At 35.3% G+C, this 6,897-nt stretch overlaps 1 long non-coding RNA gene across 7 annotated transcripts; it reads right to left on the reverse strand.

The window, feature by feature from the left end:
* LOC113358852 lies at positions 1-6,296 on the reverse strand. Of its 7 annotated transcripts, none has more exons than XR_003364774.1 (10): positions 6,015-6,296; positions 5,481-5,887; positions 5,267-5,338; positions 4,995-5,168; positions 4,551-4,632; positions 4,188-4,417; positions 3,746-4,079; positions 2,957-3,639; positions 366-612; positions 1-273 (listed from the first exon to the last, which is right to left on the reverse strand). It is a non-coding gene; the product is annotated as an uncharacterized LOC113358852 (long non-coding RNA). The 7 variants fall into 7 exon arrangements; XR_003364776.1 differs by having other exon boundaries at positions 2,957-3,471; positions 3,608-3,639; positions 5,267-5,887; XR_003364772.1 differs by having other exon boundaries at positions 2,957-3,083; positions 3,198-3,639; positions 5,267-5,887.
* Between the last annotated feature and the right edge of the window lie 601 nt (positions 6,297-6,897).

Below are 6,897 nucleotides of genomic sequence, written 5' to 3' on the forward strand. Positions count from 1 at the left end.
TTCTTCAATCAATTCAAATCACATTCAATCAATTTATATAACATTCAATCAAGTCATATCAAATAACAAAATTCTTCTAAGTACGAATTTTTGTTATTGTTAAGTATCAAATTAGAAGGTAATACATAAAAATTTAGTAAGTAAGTTCCTAAGTATAGTCAAAAAAAAGTAGTTGCCCACCTTGATGATCCTCCCTGCAATGTCGAATTTCCCATTCAAACTCTGAGCAGTTCTAGCATCTTCAAGACGACAAAACCGATAATGATGTATCCACTGCAAAAGTAGATTTTTAGATATATCATGATAATGATGCAATAAGAGAGACAGACAGTATGAGAGGAACATCATGAGAGAGAAAGACTTACAAGAACCATCCAATCCCACAGCCAAAACACGGAAGCGATTTACCATACAATCCTAGAGGATGGTCATCTGAATCTTTGATCAGGGTATATCTACCTTTTTCACGGTCAAGAAAGACTTACAAGAACCATCCAATCCCACAGCCAAAACACGGAAGCGATTTACCATACAATCCTAGAGGATGGTCATCTGAATCTTTGATCAGGATATATCTACCTTTTTCACGGTCACTAAAATCGCCAGCATCCGCTGCATCCAATACGATAGACATTGCTCAGAATCTAATATACACTTTTCTGAAAGTATGAATGCTGATAGAGTGATAGCACTATAAGATTAGTTGTCTTGCAAACAAGTATAAAAATATTAAGGTAGTATTTGGTTGTTGCTCCAAGTCCAGATCAGTTTTCTATTCTAAAGCCGGCACTGTTTTGAACTGTCCACACTTCTAACAGACACGGCACATGGAATATAGACAACCTCAATAAAAGACACATACTGAAATGATCTATGCTCATCCAAAAGTTTGTTTGCAAAGAAGCAGCGTAGTCATAACTAAGGGAATCGCACTGCCTTTTGTACATTTTCGTTAATCCATGAACTGCCACTATAACTAAAGTTCATCCATATGGCAAGCCCAAACTCGGCTGAAGGGGCTGAAAACAAACACAGATACAACAACATACCTTTTCACACAGTATATCTAGCAGATGGTCTCAGAAGCTCCAAAACAACCAATAGCTCTTTAGAAAGATATAAAACTCCTCTATAATTTTCGTTAAAACAACATGAATAAATAAAGCTCTAGCATACCTATAATAAAGATGCCTACTCACTGCAATTACGAGTAAATTCCAGATTTCATGATAGACTCTAAAATGAAACAAAAATCTATATAGATTGGTAATTGAATGTGATGTAAACCCTACATAAGAAACTAAGGCCAAAACAAGTTGTAAAGTGTCATACTTCTTGAAAACAAAACTGCCAAAAGTGCAGGACAATTGATACACAAGCTGGCACACTTCAAATTACATAATCTTAACTGCGAAATCGAATATCACGCTGAAATTCTTGTTCAAAAGATAACTGATACTTGACAGTAACAGTCCTAAGCTAGATTAAGAGACATATATGACAAAATCTCTTAAAAGTAGAGTTGGTCAATAAAGTTGAACAACAATTACTGAAATAGGCATATGTTACATCAAGTATCTCAGGACAAGGCACTTAAATATTACAGTTGATTCGTCTATTAATGTACCAAATCTCATGAAGGAATCCATAATCCAGTTCATCATCTAAAATACCAAAATATCAGGCCAAAATGTCACAGGACAATATTTGAAATTTCTGAAATGATATGATTTGTCTCAATTGAAATGATTTTCTTGTGAAATCTATCATTTACTGTGACTTATAAGATCACAGTATACCTAATAATAAGTCCTAGCATAGATCTGCCCCTATCATGAAACAACAGACAGAGAGCAAAACAATCACAAAAAAGGTTTCAATAGAAGACCCTAAAATTATGGTGTCGCACAGATTCTTAATTTCGCTAATATTTCATTATTTCATATTCCAATTCCATCATGTTTCAATACCAGGCATAGTTGAAATCAAAACCCTAGGTCTTTTGATACTGAGTTTGCCAAAAACAGGATAAATTATTTGTAGAGGATTCAATCAATAATCATAATACTTACAAAACTTTAATCTTCTAAGGGATCTTATAACTGCTTTGTTCTCCAGCTTTTCCAATCAAAAAGAGCATCATTCAAAAAAGTTACGAACACAAAAACTTTTATACTTAGATGTTGGGAGTAACTTTTCTGCTTATTCAAGAAGCGAGGTGTATAGTAGTTTAGGCTGGATATCAGCATGGACGAGAATTACATCGCTTCTGACGAACTAACTAAAAGCTAAGAATATATATGAAATGAAACATCAAACTCAAAATCCGTTGGCATCATCTAGAATGAATGTTAACATCATTAACTCAGAGAAATCGATACCAAACCATCAAATTTAAAATCACAATTTCTGGCTTACAAACTTATGAGGTATAATATTCTTTACAGGAAGGACAGTGGTGTTCAAATAAGATGGCATGTACTTGTCCCAGTGATATTAATAGACAAATCCCATATTTTCCCTATAGTGTTTCCTGCCTCTTCTATATCATCAATATATTGTGTAGATTACATAAAAAGAGCTTACTAACTGCCCATCTTGAGGCCTGACGAAAGCTAGCTTGCTAGGGTCATCCCTATCATCTGGAGCAACAACTTACACATAACAATAAAACAAAAAGGGTAATATTTCTTTGATTTCACTAATTACATTTTCGCACATTTCATTATCAGTTCCATGAGCTAAACAAGGGTTGTTATTTCTCCATGTATACCTATCAAAACAACCTCAAGTATAACTACCAAAATATCACTTACTACACTAGAGAGTCGAACATATCCAATATTCCATCTAGTAAGTTTACCAGTTTTCCATTTCATATGTGTACAAAATTAGAGAATATAAGGAGATGAAAGACTGCAATGAATGCCTAGTGCAAAAACTGAAGGCCACTTACACTTGGAAATTTCATCTTTATCCCTCAATAGTTACGTAATCCAAGTAATATCTTTATAAGATTCTTCACTCAAGTATCCAGATTTGTTATAGCTTCTTTAAAAGCACTCTTTGCAAGGTGGCACGCCCTGGATACAAAAAAGAACCCACAAGCTCAGTCACAAGGAAATTTTGGACATAAAATTCAGAACTAATACTATGAAAGACTATTTTATCCAAAAAAACAAGTGTTAGCTGCATACCTTTCAGGAGATTTCATTATCTCATAACTACATACCAGTGTTCGGTTTCCAATGAGATGCAACCCTGTAATTCCATGGATGAAACTAGAACAAGAAACATGCATTCAATGGTTGCATCTTCAAACAAAAAGTGGTAAGGAAAAGAATGCACCAATTTAGAAAGCAAGCTGTAGGCGAGGCAATGCCTGCTTCTAGACCCTTCTCAGCAGAACCACCATTTCTTTATCCTTCATATCCTCCATCCATCTCACAGCAGCAACTTCACAATTCCATACTTCCCTTACAATTCAACTTTGATCTTGGTCAGACAGAGCAACTTATATAAACTCAAAAACACAAACAAAACCAGGGACATCTTATAAATTCAAGCATCTTATCATATAGATGTTGCTGCTCAAGCAGCTTCCTACCCATGAACTACTCTCCCACTTCTTCTTCAAATCTATAAAATCAAAACCAAAAACATCAAATTATCAATCAATCCACGGTATAAAAACACACAAATAAATAAGTACTAGAATTGAACGGAAACAAAACTATCATTATACCAGCAACTTCAACTGCAACTGCCATTTAGAGCACCATCCTTCATTGTTCATGTAGTTGCAACAACATCACCACATCCATTATGCAGCTTCAATCACTTCCCTGCATTGTTCATCTAGTTGAAATCCCAGCTGCAACTCACTCTTCTATTCCCAGCAATTCACAGCCAAACAACCACCATAACTCAGCCATCAGTAACATAACATCACCAATATTTAACATCTATATGAGCTCAAACTGCATCACCAGAACCAAGAACCCATTTCATCTAAGTTGGCATAACTATCGTTGAACCTTCCAGTTCATGAGTTTTAGACTTCAAAGTGACCACAGAATCTGCCAAATACAATAACACATCTTCAATCATAAATCCAACATAACTAAAATGCGTTGCAGTATCCTAAATTTTGAAAATGAGTATAATTATTTTTGTAGCATAACAACCTGCAGTTTCATAAGTAATGAACCCAATTCCACGATGAGCTTTTGATCCTTGATCTTGCAAATCATGAATAAGTAATAGATACAATAATCTCCACAAATAGGAACACTGATCCTCAATTGCATTAATCCCCTTCCACATGTTCTTTTCGGCATGTGATGAAATATGATAAGGAGATTTCAAAACTAACCTTGGGCATGTATATCTGTTATCTCGCAAGGTTTCAAAATAACTGAAAAGGATGTCACAGCTGGATTAGTTATTTCTTTTCCACGACTTGTAAAACTCTCAACAACGAACAGAAAAGACTACATCAAGAAGAGAGTTATGATTATTACGTAATTTCTAGAGAAGAAATCACCTACAGAATATTATTTCTGTTATAGACTGTGAGATTTTGGCCACAAAAATCCTTGTTACTCTCTTAGAATGTGCTCTCATTTCTTCCTGTAAAGAACCATATAAGCGAATTAGTATTTTCACAGTAACAAGTAGGCATTAACTCTTCAAAAAACTTCGAGAGAGTAGTGGTGGTCAGCAAATTTGAGAGAGTGTAGCTTAAAGTAGCTTTATCACTACAACCTTTGGTGTGGCAACTTTTACTTCCGAAATTCTGTTAATAAGAAAGTGCTCACTGTCTAGTGCATTTTGTTGCCAAAAAGTGCATAGAAACAAGTTAGGAAAGCAAACATGATCATCAGAGGATTAGACGTAGATGTATGATTAAGCACAACAACATAATGAGCCATAACAACAAACAATACAAGTTGAGAAACCAGATAGAAGTGGTAAGTAACAAAATGTTTTACCTTTGCATCCTCAATCTCTGCAAAAGTTACATAACTGAAACCGCGAGAGAATCCAGCTGAAGTCAGCACCATCATCCCGACGGTTATCTCCCGAGACTAAAGAAGCGCAGTGCAACCTGAAGTTATGCTTTTGTTTTTCATGTAGATTCTACCAGGAAATCAATACAATTGGTCCTGTAACAAATAAAAGTCTATAAGATCTTTCAGCAGGAAAATTGTAAAAAACATGTAAGGATAAGAGGATTACACAAAATTGTCGAAGAGAATTTCACCTAGAAGAACTTAAATAAATCCTTGAGGTATGCCTTGTAAAGAGTGTTCCCCATAATTTCAATGTTTTTGTTCTTCGCATCATGTATGCAGACAATTCGAGAAATCAAGGACCGTCTTAGCAATTAATAGCAGTAGGAAACTTAAGTATTCAAACGAATCTAAGCTTACGATAACTGATAAGATAGGTATGCATAAAATTGAACTGAATCGAACCTCCACAAATCCGTCTCCAAAACTCACACAATTCTATGTAAATCCAACACCAAATTATCTCACAGGTTCACCTACAAATCAACTTAACCCATGACTTCATTAGTCTTCTCCATCCTGATATAACAATTACCAAATTGCAAACCTAAAACTACCAATTCTTCTTCCCATAAGTCACCACAAATCCATTTTCTACAAACCTAAATCATCATCAATTGTTGAAATTAAATCAGTTGAAGCCCCTAAAACCAATTGAACCCATCTTTGTAACTCAATCACCAATAAAATCCCTATTTAATATTCAGTTCTTCATCTCTTTCTCTCCATGAATCAGCAACAAAAATCTGAATTCTAACCCGATGTTCTTCAGAGAATCAGAATCTATCGATTACAACACCCCTCTCTTACATCTGATTCACCAATCATCAGAAAACAAAGAAGAAAAAGAAGATTAAGATACAAAACAGGAAAAAAAAAATTATAGATCGAATTTTTAGGCTTGGAAGAAAGATAAAAGCTATTTATATTTATCAATACCTTGAATAATGAGGAACCAATACCCTTTTCACCGAATCCATCTATCTACTGAAACCCTAATTTCTCCGAAATCCATCAATCGCCATCGATTCAGATTTATCATATAATAAAGATTGGAACCCTAATTTCTACTTTATCTATCTCACTTTGTACAAGGAAAGCAGATATTAATAAAAGAAAAGGAGGAGATAAAACATAAAAGAATGGAAGAGAATGACGTTAGATCTAGAGATCGACGGAAGAACCTGAGAAGGTTAGAGGTTTCTGTTTTTCGCCTCTCTGGCTCGATATATATTTTCTAAGGAAGAAAAAAAATAAATGAAATTCATTCCAGAGAGAGGACTTAGAGCAACTGCAGTCGTACGACTATACCCAAAGATCAAAGACCAAAAAACGGACCAAATTTGAGTTTACTGTGTACTGTGACGCTACGGGATGAAGACCAAATTTGATCGAGCGGATAATTTAGTTACGTTTGAAGACGGGCGGATAATTCAGTTACGTTTGATTTGTGGGAGGAGATTTAAATTACGTTTGAGACAGGCGTAGGTTAAATTAACGCCTGACGACGGGCGTAAATATAAATTACGTTTCACGTGGGACGGGTTTTTAAATTACGCCCGTTTGTCAGGCGGATGATCATCTCACCGTGCCAACGCACGTAAAATAAAATTACGCCTGGCGATAACACGTTTCTTTAGCACGTATACATACACACGGGCGGAAGCATTCTAGTACGCCTGAATGGGGCGGAAGGACCATTGTACGCCTGCTAATGAGGCGTAAAAATTTTTTACGCCTATGTGGGACGTAAACGTAATTTAGATACGTATGATAAAACTAAAGATCAAATAGGCGTGATTTTAATGTCTGTTTCCATGAT

The sequence above is a fragment of the Papaver somniferum genome, chromosome 3, assembly GCF_003573695.1.
Source record: "Papaver somniferum cultivar HN1 chromosome 3, ASM357369v1, whole genome shotgun sequence".
Lineage (NCBI taxonomy): Eukaryota > Viridiplantae > Streptophyta > Magnoliopsida > Ranunculales > Papaveraceae > Papaver > Papaver somniferum.